General features: G+C 38.9%; 4 long non-coding RNA genes across 4 annotated transcripts; 3 read left to right on the top strand and 1 right to left on the bottom strand.

Moving 5' to 3' along the window:
• Nucleotides 1–3,007: 3,007 nt before the first annotated feature.
• On the bottom strand, nucleotides 3,008–3,348 carry LOC110674594. The gene is made up of 2 exons (XR_002499021.1): nucleotides 3,150–3,348; nucleotides 3,008–3,086 (listed from the first exon to the last, which is right to left on the bottom strand). It is a non-coding gene; the product is annotated as an uncharacterized LOC110674594 (long non-coding RNA).
• Nucleotides 3,349–6,196: 2,848 nt separating this feature from the next.
• LOC110674595 lies at nucleotides 6,197–6,705 on the top strand. Its single transcript, XR_002499022.1, has 3 exons — nucleotides 6,197–6,412; nucleotides 6,469–6,565; nucleotides 6,625–6,705. It is a non-coding gene; the product is annotated as an uncharacterized LOC110674595 (long non-coding RNA).
• A 3,482-nt stretch (nucleotides 6,706–10,187) lies between these two features.
• Nucleotides 10,188–11,418, top strand: LOC110674596. The gene is made up of 2 exons (XR_002499023.1): nucleotides 10,188–10,372; nucleotides 10,485–11,418. It is a non-coding gene; the product is annotated as an uncharacterized LOC110674596 (long non-coding RNA).
• A 4,851-nt stretch (nucleotides 11,419–16,269) lies between these two features.
• LOC110674597 lies at nucleotides 16,270–16,873 on the top strand. The gene is made up of 3 exons (XR_002499024.1): nucleotides 16,270–16,580; nucleotides 16,637–16,733; nucleotides 16,793–16,873. It is a non-coding gene; the product is annotated as an uncharacterized LOC110674597 (long non-coding RNA).
• Nucleotides 16,874–21,932: the final 5,059 nt, after the last annotated feature.

Raw genomic sequence — 21,932 nt, forward strand, 5'->3', positions numbered from 1 at the left:
CACTGATAAGTAAACCGAAGACTTTCATTGCACATTCTCACATACCAGCTTTGCGCAGTTTTTGTCTTGTTTGGCGCATTTTGTCCCATTTTCACTCATACGGAATGTAAACATTCAACAAATATATGAGTGTGCGTGAGAATTTCAACTGGAGTATAAATTTATGCTCCCGATAAGAAGGCACAACAAGACCTGTCAAATACCAAAGTGCAAAACTATGATGCCATGCCTCTGCTTTTCACCGAACGAATTGGTACGCTCTCAAGTTCATTTGGTGCTTAAACTTGGTGATTTTATTCAATTTATTTCCATTGGCAGACGAACATATCAGACTCGCCCTTATTTCATTTCATTCCATTCGTTGTTTTGCACCCGTCAACAACGAAACAAAATTCCGATCTGCCATAGTGAAAAATTGTGCCGGCAGCGGTGGATGGCCCCATTGTTTACGTTGAAAGTAGGTACGTGAAAATTGTGTTATCTGTCACTTCGCGGGGGGGTTGATCCAACATGACCGTTTGGGCATTTTCATCTTGTAAAGGAAGTTTTTCTCTACATTTTGGCATGTTCTTTGATTTGGTTACGCTGTGCAATTAATTAATAGGGACAAAAAACTAAAATCACTTCCTTAGGGGGTCCAAAATACGACTGTTACCCTAGCTGTCTTGCACTGAAAATAATCCACACGTTCGATCCATATTCTTTTCTACGTGGATCTGTCGTGTGAAATGGCAAGGTGATATAACGCGTAAAACTTATAATTCTGTTAAGGTTTGACTTTGGTTCGATAGCAAAGGCTTTTACATACAATTTCAACGTGTTTTATAATCGCGATATCAATCACTAGTAAAACTAGTTTGCCCAACATGACAAGGACTTACGTTTGCCATCCACGCGTGACATGTTTATTAGCATGTTATTTTTTTGGGAAACCGTGCACCCGTAATAGGTGCCTGGTATCAGAAAATCTAGAAATCGCTAATGAAGTCTACATCCAACTTTTCGAAAATTTGTAAATTAACGTATTTTACATGTGAATTTGGATTGTCGATAGCGACTGGTTTTACACCATCGATTGATGTGTTTTACAATTAGTGAAAATTCACGTGCGAAACACATTGATCGAGCTTGTAGAATGTTTTCAGTGTGTGTGTGGACGGAGAAGTCGAAACGGAGCAACAACAAACGCAGCCAGATTTCACATGAGCACTAGAGCAGAGAATATGATTATACTAGAGAAACGCGGAGAGGATTTTGACTTTGTTTATAGGCCTTTTCATGTGACAGGTCCGTCTATGCATTTGTTTACATCGGTGGACGACCGGTGCTAGCACGAGGCTGTCATTTCCATGAAAGAACTGTCTAAGAGCTTCCCGATCAGCTGATTTCAAATGTCTTGTGAATAAGCCTATAAACAATATTTGCAATGACAATCAATAATTGAGGTCATTCAAACAATATTTTAGTGTGCGTGTCATCCTGTCAGTCACCATAGTCCGCAACTGCGTTTTTCGCCAAACCTACAAAGACAACAGCGTTTCTTAAGTTAACAACGAAATTAATAAAGTTTTTCCATTTCAAACTTACCCGAAAATATAGAAACTTGTCCATTTTGTCCGCAACTGTCCACAATAAGCGACCCGCCCGGATAAAAACGTATCATTCAGTGAATGGAATAAACCATTAATGTACAATATAACGTATTGGATACAATACAGCGTATTGTAAATGAATGTCGAAGCAATATTATTCATGTTTTGATATACAATTCAAAAACAATATAATATATTGTAACAGAACATTGTATTGTTTTTAATTGGTTTTATACCTTACAATTTTGGTCAAATTCCTATTTTCGCGTAAAACAACTGTTGCTTTTTTCTATGTAGCTTTGCTGAAAGAAATAAACAAAACAAGTTCAAAAAGCAAGAAATGTTGGGGGGAAAATATTTAAAAAGTAAAAATAAGTAGTTTTTTAGAGGACACGTGACATTAGCTGTAACGACGAATGCAACCATGATACAGTTTGTTGAATTGTTTTTGTATTGTACAACAATACTCGAATTGCTTATCAAGACAATACATAAACAATATATCGTATTGTATTTTCAAAATGTTTGTATGAGAAAATATCTATATTTGTATTGTTACGATACTTAACCACCCATACATTATATTGCAAAAATCTCATACACCATACAGTGAACTGTTCAAAACAATATATTGTACTGTAATTGTATTGTCATTTTCCAATATACTGTATTGTATTTCCAATATATTGAATGGTACTGTTTCAATACGTTACATTGTTTTTGTATTGTATTTTTTATCCGGGCGAACACGACTTGGGTGACGAACAGACGATAATGGCCGCTACGAGTGTTCATCAGAAACCCTAAAGACATTCTTCACCCATTAAAGGGTAAAGCATTTGAACTACACTACAAAATACCCATTATCCAAAACAAAAAACTACCCCATTTTTTGACAGCTTCATACATGAGGAAAAAATGGGTGCTTTTTACGCCTTAAAGGGTACACGCTAAGGAAATAAAATACTAAATAAGTTAAATACCATTCTAAAACCGTATTTGGTCTATTCACTCATTGGAATGAATTAAAAAGGAATATGCATTGCTAGTATAAACGCTTTTTATATATGACCGTGCTTATCACGGGAATAATCCTTTGGGCTGATAAAGAAGGAAAATTCAATGAATTTCATAAAAACTGATTTCATTTTGTTTTGAAAATATGAAAACAAAAAAACAAAATTAAAAGTGAAACTAAATGATATATATATATATATATATATATTTTATATATATTTTATTGTAATAGCTTTTTGCTGACGCGACATGAGCGTCATCCCGTCGCTATTTATAAAACTTTAATTTTTTTATCATGGTATGAAGGTGGTTAGAACGCTGCAACTTATTCTATCTGTGCACTAGGACTCGAGCTAGTTCCGCGCCGTTCGCATTATCTGCTTAGTTCTGCTAGCTCAGAAAATCCCGTTGGCAATTTTTCCGCTGATGTTCGTCATTTCACTCCAGATCCAACGGCCGGAAGCTTTGGGTGGGATTCTAAATGAACAAAAATGTCGCAATAAAAGCAGTCACGGAGCCGCTGAGTGAAAGAAAACTTACCGATAGCAACACATTCTCGCTCCCAAATAACTATTTATTATTTTATTACGTTTTTCTCGTGAAAACAGTTATTAATTTTGTGAGGCACGATCACCGAGCTTGAGGACACACAAAAATAAAATGTCTGAATCGAATTCGGTTTCGTTAAGTCCCGGAGTGAAATCAGGCGCGCAATATGCAGTGAAAATGATAAATTTCCAAAAAGAATATATTACTACAGTGTATATCATTTATTCGCAACAATGAATAAAGTTGTGTAAATATAAATAAATAATATTTATTATACTAACTAGAGTTTTCCATTTTCTCCGTGTAATGCCAAGTTAACAGTGTAGACCAATCTAGTTGCCTGCGTAGTAGTGCAATATTGACAAAATTTTTTTTGTTTGCTGTGAGAACTGTCACAACATTGCTTTTGTTTGTTGTGAGAATCCAAATATAAACAGAATTGCTGCAAAACAACTACTTCCTTGTCGGCCTGCTGTTGACCGAAAGCTCAATAACGTCAAACGAACATCAATACGTTTTCATTCTGAGGAAATCTACTTGTGTAAGATTGATTGTGCGTTGGTGTTCGTGGCAGTTTGCTTGGGGACCTCTATAAGAAACAAAGCTTAGGGCTCATTCATTTATTTCATAACGCTAAAATTGGATATTTTAGACACCCACCAAGGGGGTAACGCTTTTTGTATGAATATTATTCAGTTTTTATATGGCCCGTAACATCTTTTGGACACCCACCCACCCCCTCCAGCTTTATGAAATTTGTGAATGGGCCCTAATCAATGCACTAGAGCGGTTCAAAATTTGAAAATGTTTGAAAATCTTCTTTAACATCCGTGTAGGTTTACATGGAAATATTGTCTGTCTCAAGACATTACGATTTTTTTACCACTTAGACTTTGATCACAGACAAACAGACGTAACACTTAGAACAAATCGCGATCAAAATCATAGTCACGAGGACATGTACGCCCAATGCTAAAATCGGTGTGTTTGGCCGACGAGCCAACAGATGGCGTTAGTGTGTAAACGTCAAACGCGAACAAAAACGATGCGAGCGCTGCGGGTGGCGGATTGGCCACCTACCATATTTTTGAATCAACCGTTAAAAAGGTGGTCGATGGACAATGATGAGAGTGTGACGTCTGTTTGTCTGTGCTTTGATGATCTGAATTTCGTCTTTCTCAGATTTCGCCTTCGATTTCGCTGCCCCTTTTCGATCACCGCAGCCCATGCAATAGGCCAGGAGAAGTGGATGAACTTGTCATTCATTTTTCTGTCAAATCTCATACAAAATCTACTTTTTCTCTGACAGAAATTCACTCTAGGTGAACCACTTCCCCTGGCCTATTATCCTGATGTCCATGAGAGTTTACTCCGGCCGGCTCAGTGTTTACCATTTTCTCTTTGTCCTCGACTAACGAGCTGGTCAAGTTTACACAACAAAACCAGCTGGTCTTCCGATGTTTACAGTTATTGTCATTGTTCTCACGCTCCAGCTGGTAGTAGTATCGTATCAGAACCAGCTGGTAGTGAGTGAAATCAAGGATGAAAAGTAAATGGTGTTTGAAAATGTACCGTCAGTACATTATTGGCAGCTTCTTAATATCGTCATGAAAGTCTAATCATTCGTGAAAATTACAATAAATCCAATTATAGCGATTATCTGCCCATGGCTCCAAATATGAGCGCAGCGGTCACAGATCATACAGAACTTTCAACTTCGAGGCACCAAAGACAAATCAAAGACCTCCATGTCCCTTGCAGTTGCCCAAAATTTTATGGCTCATAAGGTAATCTAGAATGCCGTGAAAAGTGTACTGCGATCTGTCAAACTTGGGTACCTTTTATACTACCGAGGGACGAAATGCAGTACTAGAAGTGGTACCCAATCTGAGCCCGAGTGTGACGGACCTGGAAGCACAGTACATGAATTAGACAGCAAGTACACTCATCGTATGCAGTGACTCCTGGTATCCATCACTAATACCAAGCGTATGCTAGAATAAGGGCGTAAGTCGCATGATCGATTTCTCTTCATCAATCCTCTCTTTTATGAATAAAAGCGACAAGATGCAAGTTTCTTAGCATTTTTTCACATCAGGACGCAAGATTGCATTACTGCCTAGCGTCTTGAAGTGAAAAAATGCCAACAAACTCGCATCTTGTCACCGTTATTCACAGAAGAGAGGATCGACGAATGCGACTTACGCCTTTATTCTAGCACACGTATTACATAGATGTACTGCTGTTATTTTGCGTAAACCACGTGCTTTCAATTTCAATTCAATACTATGGAGACATTCTGAAACATGTTTCAAACACGTCAGTACTGCAATACAAGTACAAACTTATCATCCCATAATAAAAACCTATTCTTCAAACCATGTTAAACAGAGCAATTCAATCCGACGCATAGAGAGATATTTATGAGTTTGTTTGCTATGGCCCTGCAAAGTGCAAACATCTACAAAAATCCCAAACAAAATAGGGGCTAGATAAGTGGATGAACGATAATGAATCTTCTTCTTCTTAGCATTACGTCCCCACTGGGACAGAGCCTGCTTCTCAGCTTAGTGTTCTTTTGAGCACTTCCACAGTTATTAATTGAGAGCTCTCTGTGTCAAAGTTGCCATTTTCGCATTCGTATATCGTGTGGCAGGTACGATGTTACTCTATGACCAGGGGAAGTCAAGGAAATTTCCATTACGAAAAGATCCTGGACCGACCGGGAATCGAACCCAGAAACCTTCAGCATGGCTTTGCTTTGTAGCCGCGGACTCTAACCACTCGGCTAAGGAAGGTCCGATGATGAATCTGTCATTCAAATATCTAACAAATTACATACAAAAATGTCATACAAAATCTATTTTTTCTCAGCGATAAATTTATCCCTCATTCATTCTAGGTGCACCCCCTCCATTAGCCTCAAACGGGATTTGTTCCTTCAGAAATATCCTTCATTAAGGTTTGAAGAATGAGTTTTCACTATTGGATGATAAGTTTGTACTTACATTACAGTACTGACGTTGTCACGTCCCCTCGGTCGGCGCTCCACATCAAACCGATCTGCATTGACTAACTATGGTCATCGTTCACGTCAAACTTAGCAAATGATGTCAGTTAGCCTCAGGTATAGAAAAGATGAGAAGAGTGATAAGTGCGAAAGTGGCGTGCTGCCGTAAAGTAAGAGAATTTATGAATTTATAAAAAAAATCGTAGTAACGATCTAATTAGTTACATTCAATATTATATTTGAGGTAAATCTATTTCGTTCATGTATATCTATAAAATAATTGAATTCCTAATGCTTCAGATTAATGAACTAGTTGCTACCTATATAACCTATAATCAATTGAACTGTGGACTGTCGGTTAGATTTGGATTTAAAAATACAATATAATCCATTCTAAGTTAGTATAGCGATTATTGATCTATTTAAAACATGTAATGAAATGTCGCCTTTGAATAGCTACAGGAGCCTCGCAGAACCGATAATTGATCTAAGGAGTGTGTCTACCCAGGAGAATAATGGGAATGAACTAAATGTAAGTGGCTAAAATTGAATTAAAACACATATCCTAATATTTATATTTTTAGGATAATTTTAACTCTCGCAATAAAAAGGGGAATTAAAAAATCAGAAAACCGCTCATTATTCACTCCTTGTTGACTCGGAAGTCAACAAATTAAAATTATCATTTACAAGATGATTGGGCGAACACCTATGAAAACGAGATCCGCGTCTGCAGCTAGCGGTACAAGGACTAGGCGTGAAGGCGATGCAATAAATCAAAACCATCACTGCAAGGCATGTACGAATGAAGACAACACACGAATGGTCCAATGTGACAAATGCAACGACTGGTATCATTTCGCATGTGTGTCTGTCGACCAAGACGTCGCTGATCGAGATTGGCTCCGTCCAACCTGTCAACCAGTTAAGGGAGCCACAGAGAAGAGTTCAGCGATTCATGACCCTGCCAGGCTGCCAGTGAGCACACATACGTGTACCAATCCTACCGTTAGAGTGACATCGGTGCCTCTGAATATCAGGCCCCAAAGTCCTAGTCAATTCGCGTTGCCGCATGCAGCTGTGGTTGACGGCGCCAACATCTCGATGTTAACGCATGTCGATTCAAACCATACGTTTCCACCGTTAAGTACAACCAACGCAGCTGGTGTTATGAATAAGACCACGCTAATGCCTCCAAGTACTTTCACGTTAGCTAGTAATGTTCAGACTTACGCGACCACACCATTGACTTTGCCTATCCCATCGGCGTCACAAGAATTCGCAGCACACCCGATATCGACCGGTCAAAACCAGCATCCAATAGTATCTTCAAACCGCAATGAATAACGATCATGTTCCTGTTCAACATCGAATGGCTACTGGGGTGCAGAGAGAAAATACAAGTGTACCGCAACCACCTATCCAACAGCGGCACGGCTTGCTTGATTCCACCCAGCGTATTCAGCAAGGAGCACCGTACCATCAGCGTGGAGCTCTCCCTCCACAACGCCAAGCAAATTCAACAGCGCAACCCAATGTTATCTTCTCTCAACCAGATCCATCCATTCAACCACCTTGCATAGCCCCTGGATTTAGTCGAATGAGAATTGAATCACCAACACGTGTCATCCACAACCGACGATTGAGAAATGAAGACCCAAGCCATGTTACAACACTGGAGGACGACTGTAACAATTTGACACGGAGTCAAGTGGTCGCGCGTCAAGCAGTGTCACGTGAGCTGCCAATCTTTAGCGGAACCCCAGAAGAATGGCCGTTGTTCTTATCGTCTTTTACGACTACTACCAATATGTGTGGCTTTACACCAGAGGAGAATCTCGTGCGTTTACAAAAGTGCCTCACAGGAAAGGCACACGAAGCGGTGAAATGCATGTTAATGCACCCCTCTAATGTTCCCCAAATTATCGCTACACTAAAAATGCGATTTGGAAACCCCGAAGTTATTGTGCATAACCTTATGGCTAAAATCAGTTCTACACCTGCGCCAAAAGTTGATAAATTGGATACGATCATCGAGTTCTCTTTAGCCGTACAGAACTTGTGTGCTACCATCGAAGCATGTCAATTGGAAGAGTACACATATAATATTGCACTGCTTCGCGAACTTGTGGATAAACTTCCGCCATCTATCAAATTCGAGTGGGCCAAGTATAGACGTGATTTTGCAAGCATTAACCTTTCCGTTTTCTCCTCGTGGCTGTACGAGCTCGCGGAAACCATTTGCCCCCTTGTCGCATTGCCTAGTGAATCAAAGGTATATCGTTCCGGTAAAAACCAACCAGCATATTTGCATGTACACGCCGAAGATTTAGATGGTAAATTAGAACTCTCTAACGCGTCGTCGTCCAACAAATTAGACAAAATTTGTTTGGTGTGCAAAGGCAGTTGTCCCGGTGTTGAAAAATGTCAGCGATTTGGAGAACTAAGCTATAACTCCAAGTGGGCCACTATCAAGGAATTTGGCTTATGCAGGAAATGTTTGCGGACCCATAAAGGGGCGTGCAAATCTCAACAACTCTGCGGCAAAAACGGATGCGAGTACAAGCACCACTACTTACTACATAATAACCAGCGCGATGTCGTGGCCTCGGCGCCCCTCAGTAGTGAAGATTCGACACCAAGAGCAACGGCTGAAAGTCATTGCAACACGCATCACATACCAACTAACAAGCTACTGTTTCGAGTTGTACCTGTTGTGTTATATGGACCAGGAAAGTGTTTGAAGACCTTCGCCTTTCTTGATGACGGGTCTTCGCTTAGCTTTATAGATTCGACATTAGCAAAGGAGTTAGAGGTCACCGGCGAACGTGAACCTCTTTGCATCAAGTGGACTGCAAACACAAGTCGCATGGAAAACGAATCGGATAATCTAACTATGCAGATCTCAGGAACCAAAGACTACCATCAAAAATACACCATACGGGGAGTACACACGGTTTCTAGTTTAGATCTGTTCTGCCAAACTCTCAACATGCGGGAGCTCTGTGATCAGTATCAACACTTACGTGGAATACCAGCAGAATCGTACCAAGATGCGCAACCGAGACTGCTTATAGGAGTGAACAACGCAAACCTAAGCTACCCTTTGAAAGGACGAGAAGGACTAATGTATGAACCCGTTGCTACTAAAACTCGTCTTGGATGGGTAATTCACGGAGGATCGGAGACAAATGATTCGTTTCTTGGATATCACAGCATTCAAGCGTGTTTGTGTGATGAAAGCTCAGCTGATTCGTTGGGGCGTGCCATGCGTGAATATTTTTCACTAGAAGGAGTAGGTATTACCAGACCCGAAACACCTTTGATATCCAGAGAAGACAAAAGAGCAAATCAGATCCTCGGTTCGATTACTCAGACGGAAAGTGGTAATTATCAAACCCCTCTGCTCTGGAAGTATGATGAATTCCGTTTACCTAACAGTAAGCCCGTGGCATTGCAAAGGTTTCACTGTTTAGAGTCCAGAATGAAAAAAGACCCTTTGCTTGGGAACATGGTAAGAGCAAAAATTGAAGATTACCTGAAGCTCGGCTATATTAGAAAACTCACAGAAGCAGAAGAGAAGTCAAAAATGGACCGTAAATGGTATATACCAATATTTCCCGTACTTAACCCCAATAAACCGGGAAAAGTAAGAATTGTGTGGGACTGCCCGCATAGAAAAATACAATTTGCATTTTATTCCAAACAGTATGATTCTTGTTTCTGTTATTGTTAATGTACGACAAACTGTTGATTTTCTGTTGAACAATAAAGGATCTGAAACATTGAACTGTAAAAGGGTATTTAGGTAATGTATGTGAAATAATGACAATATATTATACTGTATACAAATTGTAAAATTATTTGACATTGCTCACTCGTGTGAAATAGTGACAATGTAAGATAACCTTTCGTGAAATGGTTTGTGGTTTTATTTTCGCAACACACTTGCACAAATATATTTTACTATATGTTACCTATCTTTAACAGTTTGAGAAACAGTAAACACATTGGTGTTTGTTATCCGTACATAAAAAAAATAAAAATACATTCACTGTGTATAGTATCGCTGTCACTCACTCACCATCAATGTTTTTTCACTCTGCTGCGCTTATGGCGTGATGAAATTTTAATCTGTACAATATTTCGGTATATTTAATATCAAAACCATCATTTGCTCCGGAGGGATTCGCGAAACAGAAAGGTAAGTCATTCCAAATAATTTATGCCATCAATCAATCGATCAGATGGCAAAGAATCCAATATCGACTTGCAAGAGGTATGGACTCCATCATTTGTTTTTCTTTTTGTCATAGGCGCTACCGCAATGATGTTATCTGCATAGAATCCATCCGAAACAGGAGTAGTTGTTCCAAGGATACCATTCTAAGAGTTCAGGTTGAAAGTTAGTAAACATTCGGCAGAAATCCGACATCGCGAATAAGATCTGAATGCCGTCCACGTCGAAATACCTGATGAGGGTGGAGGCGGATGGAGATAGTGATGAGGAAGTAATTGGACCCGTGCCAACGAAGGCGGCGAGTGCTTGTATTGGAAAAGGAAGGATGAGCCACGCAGAAATAGCCGTGACAGTAGCGAGAAGGACGATGACGATGATGCTGATCGATAAGGATGGAAATATGACATATTACTTCGCTAGTGACGGATCCATCCGGAGTCAGACTTGCATTTGGATCCAGGATTGCAATTTGAGCTTTTGGGGCTTTTCCAGAAGATGAAGAGATTCAAGAACCTGTAATCATCCGGTAAGATATCGCATCTCTAGTTGAACGCCGGAACCACCGACATGCGAAAACCGATCTTTTTTCCAAATCTATACGTCGAACTTAACGTCGGGCATAGTGCGCTGGACAGCGGATCTGGTGTGCTACACAGCGCACCTAGGCCGACGTAGCTCCGACGCATGGATTTGGAGAAAATCCGTTTTGGGTTTATTCACATATTTCATAACGCCGAAAATGGCCATTCTCGATACCCACCCACCCCCTCGTAACGCATTTTGTATAAATATTTTGCGGATTTTGTATGAGCTGTAACATCCTTACGACACCCACCCACCCCCTATAGCGTTATGAAATTTGTGAATTGGCCCTTTCGTGTATCTAAAATTCCGGTTTTCAACTGTGTGAATAATATTTGAGAATTGTAATTTAAAAATAAATCTATGATTTTAAGCATTGTAACACTTTCTCGTATATTTGTTAATTATAAACGAATGGTGCAATTTTAGTTCATGAATTTGTTTTCATTTTGCCCCAAAATAGTTCATTCATAACGTACCATAATGCTTTCGATGTTTAAAATATTTATAGAAACTAAATATTTTAAGACAGCATACAAAAGAATGATTTCGCTGAATACGACGAATCCACGAGGTTATCCTTTTAAGAGCTATTGAAATAGCGTATAAAAAAGGAAAGAAATCATCCAAGGTGCTTCCCAAACGATTTTATTTTTTTCCAAATTGTTGTCTCCTAACTTTAAAGCGATGCATTAAAAATCAATAATAATACTTTATATTTGGCTCGGATTTTTAAGAAAATGTGCATAACAAATATCTTAAAAACAATTGTCCACACGTATTGACTTATTTCATTATATACAATTTAAATATCAATTCACCTTTTATGGTATAAACATTACAGAACAGTATAGTATTTGGTTGAATACCATAATGCACCATAAATCAACCATTTCACATACGTTATTTGGTTTCAATACTACTATATTGTTCAACTGATTATAAACAGTTTGCGTTACAGTAGATCTGTAAAAAAATGGATAGTATATCCACCATTTGTTGAACTGTAAACAGAAAAAATTGTTCTGGAAAATTGGCGATTTGAAATGGTTACATAACTTAACCGCCTATTCCCCATATTGTTATTTTTCCAATTACCATTTGTCGATCTGTCAAAACAGTTTGTGGTAGGGTAAACTTATTGTTATTTTTGGTGCTATACGAAACTGTTCAGATATTGTCGCAAATGGTTGAGGGTAATTTCAGAAACAGTACACAAATGGTTCTTATTTATGCGGGTGGGCAGCGAAGACAAACGGATTGTCCTTAAATTCCATGTTATTAAAAGGACCGGATCAACTTGTACCGTTGAATGATGTGCTGTACAAGTTTCGTGAAAACAAAGTTGGGATCAGCGGAGACATCAGAGAGATGTTTTTGCAGGTGCGAATCGCCAAGGAAGACCAGTACTGCCAATTAATTTTGTGGAAGGAGAATCCTGCAGATGATGCACCCAGCACGTTTGTCACCCAAGTCATGACATTTGGGGCATGTTGCTCTCCGAGTTGTGCCCAATATATAAAAAATGTGAATGCCGAAAAGTATGCAGATAAATACCCTAGGGCAGTGGAAGCTATTACCAAACAACACTATGTGGATGACATGCTGGTAAGCGTCGAAACGGAGGAAGAGGCCATCCAATTGGCGCAAAACGTTCGAGGCATACACGCCAAAGCCGGTTTTCAAATTAGAAATTGGATATCCAACTCACCAGCTGTCGTTCAAGCCCTTGAGCAAGAAAAAACGGAACAGAAAAGCCTAAACATCGGGTCCGAGCTAGCCACTGAGAAAGTTCTCGGGATGTGGTGGTGTACGGACACCGACAGCTTCATCTACAAACTGTCGTCTAAACATAGCACTCCGCTCTTAGCAGGAGAGCGTGTTCCCACTAAACGTGAAGTGTTACGAACACTCATGTCCATATTCGATCCTCTGGGCCTGTTATCCAACGTGCTGATCTTCCTGAAAGTACTATTTCAAGAGATATGGCGATCGTCTATAGACTGGGATGATGAAATTCCAAACAACTTGCACGAGAAATGGGAACATTGGTTGCGGATTCTACCGAAAGTCCAAGATGTCTCGATTCCTCGCTGCTACCGTTCTGTAACTTCCTTAAGTTCCGAGACTGTGATCCAGTTGCATATATTCGTGGACGCCAGTGAATTGGGTTATGCTGCGGTAGTGTATCTACGGTTCCAACAAGGCGACGCAGTAGAGTGTGCTATTGTCGGAGCGAAATCGCGAGTAGCACCACTTAAGGTGAAGGTTCAATGCGCACGTAAACATAATGTTGCCACCCACTTAAGCCACCCGCTTAAGCACCCTCTCGAGCCACCCAACAAGGCGGAGCACAATGTTATGCCGTTGGCCAAAAATAAATCATCATGTTCCATGTATACCTCCACCCACAGAATTATGTAGGCAGTATTACTTGCACACGTTTCATACAAAGGTATTATTATCGATATGAATTCATCAACAACTTCATAAAAGCTCAAAATCACAATTTATTTCATTTTGTAGTGAAAACATGTTTATTGACCAACATTATAAGCATTTTTCACACCATGCGTGTGTTGTTTACTTTTTTTGGCAGTTTTCTCCTCGCTTCTCTCGCTTCTTACGGAGGAGAATGTAGCCATCAGTATATATTTGAATTCTACAGTCAATTGTACTGTATAATATCTAATATTCATTTTTGCTGTTAAATTGCGTTGTATTGGGTTTTTCTCACGCATAAAAATGTTTTGCAACACTTGGGACATTGTACACCTTTTGAGTGTTATGAAACTGCAAAATACGTGGTTGTAGCAAGTGTATGAATATCCAAACAATTTCAATTCCAAACATAAAAACTGACATCACTTCCATCAGTGAGAGCTGCGCATCCGATTCATAAACAATGTTGACTCAGTGAATTCGCGTTCCGGTGTTGTATTTCGAGCACAAATCGATTAATTTGAGTGATTTATTGATCCCAGGAGCACGGCGCGAGAAAAATTATAGTGTTTTACGTGTCGCATCAAATTTTTGAATTGCTCCGGTGAGTAGAAATACCATTAAAAGTGAGTTTTTAGAACGGGCACCGAAAAGCCAGCAAACAAAATCTCGGTGCGTGAAGAAGAAGTGATTTGGAAGTGCGTGGTATTTTACAACACAAATCACAGCAATAACTACGTGTTTGCTTTCAAAAACTAGTAATTTGTGTAAAACACAGTATGGAATGCTTTCAGTTAAGAAATCACCCCTCTACAATAAGGTTAGTAACTTCAAATAATCATTTTTTGTGATCGCTCTCGAAAACACGGTGAGAAACGTAGGAGGAGGGAGCGGAAAGTGAAGGGGGAAGTAAGGTGCCACATTAGAGGCCATTTTGGTACTCAAGGGGATATGTCCTTAAATTTGTCTCTATACCGAGGCTGGAACTGCAGGGTGCGGTCATCGGTGTAAGGCTTGCCCGTACCATATCGAAAGCATTGTCTTTCAAAATTGACGAATTCTTCTATTGGACCGATGCCCGTGATGTTTTGTGCTGGCTGAGGTCGGATCATCGTAGGTACTCCCCGTACGTAGCATGGCGTGTCAGTGAAATACTAGAGGTAACAGATGTGGAAAGCTGGCGATGGGTAGCGTCCAAGAATAACGTTGCAGATGAGGCTACAAAATGGAAAAGACAAATAGATCTCAGTTGCAACAGTAGATGGTCTAAAGGACCTGAATTTTTACGCCTTACACGTGAACATTGGCCTACTGAACCATTTTCAACCAATTCGACAAAAGAGGAGCTTCGAGCAAGTCTTTTATATCACTACGTGGCTCCAGAACCTCTGTTACAAGTGGAGAGATTCTCAACATGGAAACACATGCTAAGAGTAACGGCGATGGTTATTAGATTCGTCTCAAACATTCGAAGCAAGATCAGTAAAACTGGAAGCAGTACAGGTCCTCTTTCTAGAAATGAGTTGCAACAAGCTTCGAACATTCTTTACCGACAAGCCCAAATCACAGCATATCTAGAAGAAAAAAGCGTCCTCTTACGACCAATAGCTGATCAGAAAATGATTCCTAAAAGCAGCTCTATATTTACATTAAATCCATTTCTCGACGAGAATCGTGTACTGCGTATGCGGGGTAGAATTAGCGCGTGCCAATACGTTACTTCTGACGCACATAATCCAATAATACTCCCGAAGGACAATATCATAACTATGCTGATCATTCAGGATTACCACTCTCGGTACCATCACCGTAATCATGAAACCGTACTGAATGAAGTGCGTCAAGTATTTCGGATTCCAAAGTTACGAGTAGTTTATAAGAAAGTACGAGCTACTTGCCAAATATGTAAGAATGAACGAGCGGTCCCAAATCCTCCTCTAATGGGAGACCTGCCTACTGCGAGGTTAGCGGCATATGCACGACCTTTTTCTTACATCGGCATAGATTATTTTGGTCCGATGATGGTGGTGGTTGGAAGAAGAAGCGAAAAGCGTTGGGGCGTATTAATAACATGTTTGACAGTAAGAGTTGTGCATTTAGAAATTGCTCATTTCCTGAACGCTGATTCTTGCATTATGGCTATAAGAAATTTCATGGCAAGACGAGGCGTGCCTATCAGAATTTATAGTGATCGAGGCACAAACTTTGTGGCGGCTAGCAAGGAATTAAAAGAAGCTTTGAAGGATTTGGACCAAGAGCGAGTGATTCAAGAAATAGTCAGCCAACAAACTGAATGGACATTCCTCCCACCAGCATCTCCACACATGGGTGGAGCTTGGGAGCGGCTTGTCCAAACTGTGAAAGCCAATCTATTACAGATGAAACCAGGACGACTGCCAACTGACGAAGTTCTGCGCAACTGCTTAATGGAGATAGAAAATCTTCTGAACTCTCGACCTTTGACCCACGTTCCCGTGGATGATCCGGAAGCCCCCGTCCTAACTCCTAATCATTTTTTATTGGGATCATCTAGCGGTCTCAAACCAGCCTCTCTTCTGGACGATAGCAGTGTTGCATTACGAAGAGCCTGGCGTGTGTCCCAAGTTGAAGCAAATATCTTTTGGCAACGATGGCTGAGAGATTATTCACCAGAGTTAACGAGGCGGACGAAATGGTTCAACGAGGTGAAAGCGATAGAGGAAAATGATATAGTGCTCATTGTTGACCCAGCACTCCCACGCAACTGTTGGCCCAAAGGTCGTGTTATTGGAGTTAACCGAGGAAGAGATAATCGAGTTAGATCAGCAGCAATCCAGACCATGCATGGTATCTACGAGCGTCCAGCAACGAAGATAGCTGTATTGGATGTACGTCGCGATATGGAAGTAAGCCAGATATCTGGCGTACCCGGGGGGAGTGTCACGACCCCTCGGTCGGCGCTCCACATCAAACCGATCTGCATTGACTAACTATGGTCATCGTTCACGTCAAACTTAGCAAATGATGTCAGTTAGCCTCAGGTATAGAAAAGATGAGAAGAGTGATAAGTGCGAAAGTGGCGTGCTGCCGTAAAGTAAAAGAATTTATGAATTTATAAAAAAAAATCGTAGTAACGATCTAATTAGTTACATTCAATATTATATTTGAGGTAAATCTATTTCGTTCATGTATATCTATAAAATAATTGAATTCCTAATGCTTCAGATTAATGAACTAGTTGCTACCTATATAACCTATAATCAATTGAACTGTGGACTGTCGGTTAGATTTGGATTTAAAAATACAATATAATCCATTCTAAGTTAGTTTAGCGATTATTGATCTATTTAAAACATGTAATGAAATGTCGCCTTTGAATAGCTACAGGAGCCTCGCAGAACCGATAATTGATCTAAGGAGTGTGTCTACCCAGGAGAATAATGGGAATGAACTAAATGTAAGTGGCTAAAATTGAATTAAAACACATATCCTAATATTTATATTTTTAGGATAATTTTAACTCTCGCAATAAAAAGGGGAATTAAAAAATCAGAAAACCGCTCATTATTCACTCCTTGTTGACTCGGAAGTCAACAGACGTATTCGGAACATTTTTTTGTAAGTAGGGGTAGTACTGGGACTTTTAATCGGCCCTGGGCTCTTCCCAACATTTGCTTTTATAAGATTCTATTCTCTATTGCATTCATCACACAGGTGAGTCAGCAACAAGCGGGGCGCCCAAATCCATAATTTGAGAAGCCCGGTTTTAGCATATTCTATTTTTTTTTCAAAATTGAAAACCGGGAAAATATGTTAGTGAAATCCGATTTTTCTTTAAATCCATACAATAAATTCAATGTTTATATAAAAAAGTATAATACTCTTATATCGGACAAAGTTACTAACAAAAGAAAAGTCGAATTCAAAATTTTTCATTTAACACTTTCAGCTTCAAAATCTGCTTCTTTTCTTTGGAAGCATGATGGTGACTGTCGTTCGACACGAAGACCAGTCGCAATGTAGTTCGTTATGGATTGATCACAAATTATTTAGAAGTTTTGAAAATGGAAAACGACAGCAAAGCTCATCGATTTTATCATAACACACTCATTGCGCAAAACGATGAATAAATTGACCAATTTGAACATGATGATCATGACACTAGCTAGCCATAAGCAAAACACACTGAATTCGTGTTGGGTGATGATCTATGCATCCATAGGTTGACGCATACGAATCTGAAGGGAAAGCTTCGAGAACTTATGTGGAAAAATTATGTAATCCTTGTTATCGGCTGTTGAACCAATCCGTAAAGAAAAACAAAGGAATTTAATGTATAATGCAAGCAAATCACAGCAACTCGATATGGACGTTCACACTCAGGCAAATGGACTATCGATAAACATAGGAACCCCTTATGAAAATTCGCCACAAGAAATCGGATTGAAATTCATAAATTTGCCTTATGAAATCAGAATTTGAAAACAAAAAACAAAAAATTAACTAAAAACCCTGTATTTCTAGGCATAACAACCCTACTTTAAATCCCCACACTATTCTTTATGCTATTGCAAAGATTTCATTTAAATTGAGCATCAGCATAAGTATGATTGACCGCCCGCATATGCTACTCCTTTATTGCAAGAACAGTTGTACTTACACAGGAAACTAACAGACGCTACTCAGGATCAGTATTATGGATCCGACAGAAATAAGGAAAAACATTTATTTTTAAATATATTTTTTCCCTATCTCCAAGAGTCGCGACTAATATTTGAATAGTGCACTGTGTTCATAAACATCGTAAGAATGCAGCGCCACACATGTCATTATGACAATTATGTCGGGAACGAGTCACACGTCGCGTGTCCCACACGCGCGTTCCGATTTGGTGGGCGCGCGACAATAGCATCCTCAATGTGTAAGTACTGTTGCTCTTATTATATAGTATAAAAAACAATAACGGCGCCGACTGCGTCCGAATGCAGGTCAATTTGAGGATGGGAGGGAAATGTTGACGTGTTACTTGCTTTACGGAAGCCGAGGAGTCCTCTCCACTTCCACAGGTAGACACTGGGAGTTTGGATATGGTAAAGGTTTGGGTAAAGGATTCGTTTTGGTAAAGATTTTTTTCTGGAATCACTGCTATTGTGGTTTGTGTTGTTTCTGTGTCACTCTGGAAATTCATCAATTTATCGCCAACATCTACGTCGAAAAATCATCGTTCACCGCCAATCCGACTCATGAACCGAAATCATTCACCCGCAGTCGATTTTACGCCAAAGTTGAACAGGTAGGATAGTGATTTTAATAATCCGAGCTAGCTATGGAAGTTTAGCCTGCATCGCCATTGCCTCCTCCAGCAATTACCCACCTCGCCGCTCTCCACCTGTACCTTTTGGTCGTACTGCCCAACTGCTGCCCCAAGTCACCCCAACCAAAAATCTCACACTCGCCATCTCACCAGGGATGGGAAATGTACTGTAGCAAACATTTACCACCTCGACATTCACATGTTTCTACACGACCATCAAAATCTAAAGCAAACCATGACCGTTCAAAACAAAAAAATGTCACGGCTCTTCAAAACAGTAATCTTCTTCCCAATGTTTATTCAAACCCGAATGCGAAAAGACTCTAGCACAGTGATAACACGATTTTTCCGGTTTTTGGGGTTTTGACTTTTTGCTCAATAGAGGCGGCACAAAATTGAACTTCGAGAGGGATTCGCGATAAGGGTCTATCTGACAAATCAAAAACACTGAGAAAATAACCAATGAAATTCTCACGTACAATTTTTAATCCTAATTGGAGAAAATATACTCAAACTTTAACCTTTCCACTTTAATACACATTTCAAAAACCTAGTTTAAAAATCCTCATCAATACCACACACATCTCCTACAATTTCCCTAGCTATTTCGTACTAAAAAATATTATATGGTTTCGCCTTAAACGCACTCAAGGATGCCAGTATCGCCCAATGTTATGAGCCTTTAATCGATATTATTTTCAGTGTCGCCTATTACTTTTGCGCCGTGTTTACATTCTGGTTTCAATTAAGCCCGCTATGTACGCCTTGTTTATTTTTTGTTTGCAGTGTCGCCGTTTACTCTCGCCGTGTTTTGATTTCGATTTCAAATTTGCGTTTTTTGAATAGTTAAATTATCGATAGGGGAAAAGTTCAAGTGCAGTGAATAGACAATCGAGCTACAATTTCAACGCTATATTTTCTTAAATTGTGTACATTTTGTCAGTTTCGCCTGATTCGCGAATCTTTCTAGACTTGGTTATATGTATCGCAACAGAATGATTGTGCTCTTGCTGTTAGTACTAATAGATTACAATTAATTGAAAACACAAGCGAAATATTAGCGATTGAATTATTTAACATTTTTTCAATCAATCACCCTGGGATGGCTGCCCGAAAACGATCATACCCAACTAACATTCACTCATTTAACAAACACCATTATGGCAGTTTTATCCAGCATCATGTTTTATAACATTTTAATAATTTCCATGGCCAACCTTTGTTAAAGCATTGTTCACACAAATTTGGAGAAACTTTAAAGCATGTCGTTGAATACCAACTTTATTTTTCAGCTTTAAAAACGCTTTACAAGCATTTAGTTCAGCTTTTATTCGGCTGGTCTAAAAATAATTAAAGACTAATAAAAACAAAAAAAATATTTTTCTAGGCACTTTATAAATGTAGTGTGCACTATTATTATGATAGTATAACAATCTTATTTTAAAAATCGCCTATATACTGGATTCGAACTCGAGACCTTCCAATCGTCAGCGGTATGCCTTGCCATCTGCGCCATCCTAGAATTGATGATTATACCGTCCAGTGCAAAATATAAACTTCTCATAGCTGAATATTGACCATGTTCGAGCTTCTATTCGACAACGTCTAATCAACACATGGCACGCTAATCTACAACTGAACAAGCATATTATTCAGCTGCTGTTTAGTGCTGATCCAAGCTGAGTTCAGTCGGCTATTTTTAGTGCACAGTGAGAAAATTTATGTCGATGTTGGTCAAAATAATGTTTATTTACACAAAGTAAAAACAGTCTGAAATGATTAATATAATTTCATAATAAGTTTTAGTTTGTTCAAAAATGATTAATTAACTTAAATAATTTTATAAATTATAGTTTGATTATTATTTTTATTTGTATTTTTCATAAACCTATTACATATGCATTGAAGTATAAGTTCTATGTATGAATATATTTGAATCATTTGAAGGGTTAGTCCTCAGAACCCACCTGAATAGAAAAATATTCGAATATCTTGATGCGATTTTTATTTTCGGAAATGGCCAAGTAAATCATTTTTCTTAGAGCGCAGTATTTATTGAGTTGTGAAGAAATGTCATTTCAAATGTAGCTGGCTATAGAAATTTATTTAATCGATTCTGTGAAAGAAATTTCCATTTTTCTTGTACGGAAAAACACCCCGAGCAGGCGAAAAAAGCTTAGCAATAGAAAATATAATATGGATAGCTAAAAGTGATATTAACTTGATAGATATATGATATAAAATATCTGGAATATCTAAAATAAACTACTAGAACAAAATTGGCATGTCATATTTAGATTCTGCAAGATTTTACCATTAGCTGCGAGCTATTCATTAGATCTGCGTACATCAAATTTTTCATAGGTTTAGAAGTTCCAGGAACAAAATTTTGATATTGTCTTCAGATATTTTATCTCTTATGTCAATCAAGTCAATATCACGCTTTGTTTGTCAGTACTTTGCTCCTACTCGGAATACTTAGCTTAAATGTTTATTTTTGTTTTTCACAATAACTCTGCATTTCTGGAGACTGACCATGTTTATTTTCTGAACAGCTATTTCAAAAGGTTTAAGAAAGTGTAGGGTTCAAGGGTAATTCTTAGGGATCAAGATCCTGGCCAATTCTCCGGAATGAAAGACAGTATTTCTGTGTGACCGTTCACCAGTACGGTAAGAGTAGGAATCCTCACCTAGCTTGTTTATTCATCGTTGCTAAGTACTAAATTAAAACATAGCTTGCTATAAAATATCAATCTCTACAATCCTTCCTTGTTTCTATAGAAATTATGTTACGTTCAGAATTCATTATATTTAAAAATTACAGTTAAGATTACAGTTATTATGTTAATATGGTACATAGTCTTTGAAATGATGTGGCTCCTTGCGTGTTCTGTTTGTTCTATTCTGTTCTGTTAGTGCTTCGTTATTATTTACATTATTTTCGCCTTCTTCATTGCCATTGGGTGACACAGATTCCTCATTCCTTGTAGTTTTTTCTATTTTCTTAAGATGAGCAACATTACGCCTATATTCTCTTCCGGTTTTGATGGATTTCAATGTGCAGTCTGCTTCCTGTTTCCGCACCACAACAAATTCCTCGTTGATATAGTCTGTATCCAATGTATTATTTTTCTTCATTCTTTTTATCAGTACTTCATCGCCAACTTCAATCTTACTGTGAATTGCTTTCCGTTTCTTATCACTGTA

Source organism: Aedes aegypti, chromosome 1, assembly GCF_002204515.2.
Source record: "Aedes aegypti strain LVP_AGWG chromosome 1, AaegL5.0 Primary Assembly, whole genome shotgun sequence".
Lineage (NCBI taxonomy): Eukaryota > Metazoa > Arthropoda > Insecta > Diptera > Culicidae > Aedes > Aedes aegypti.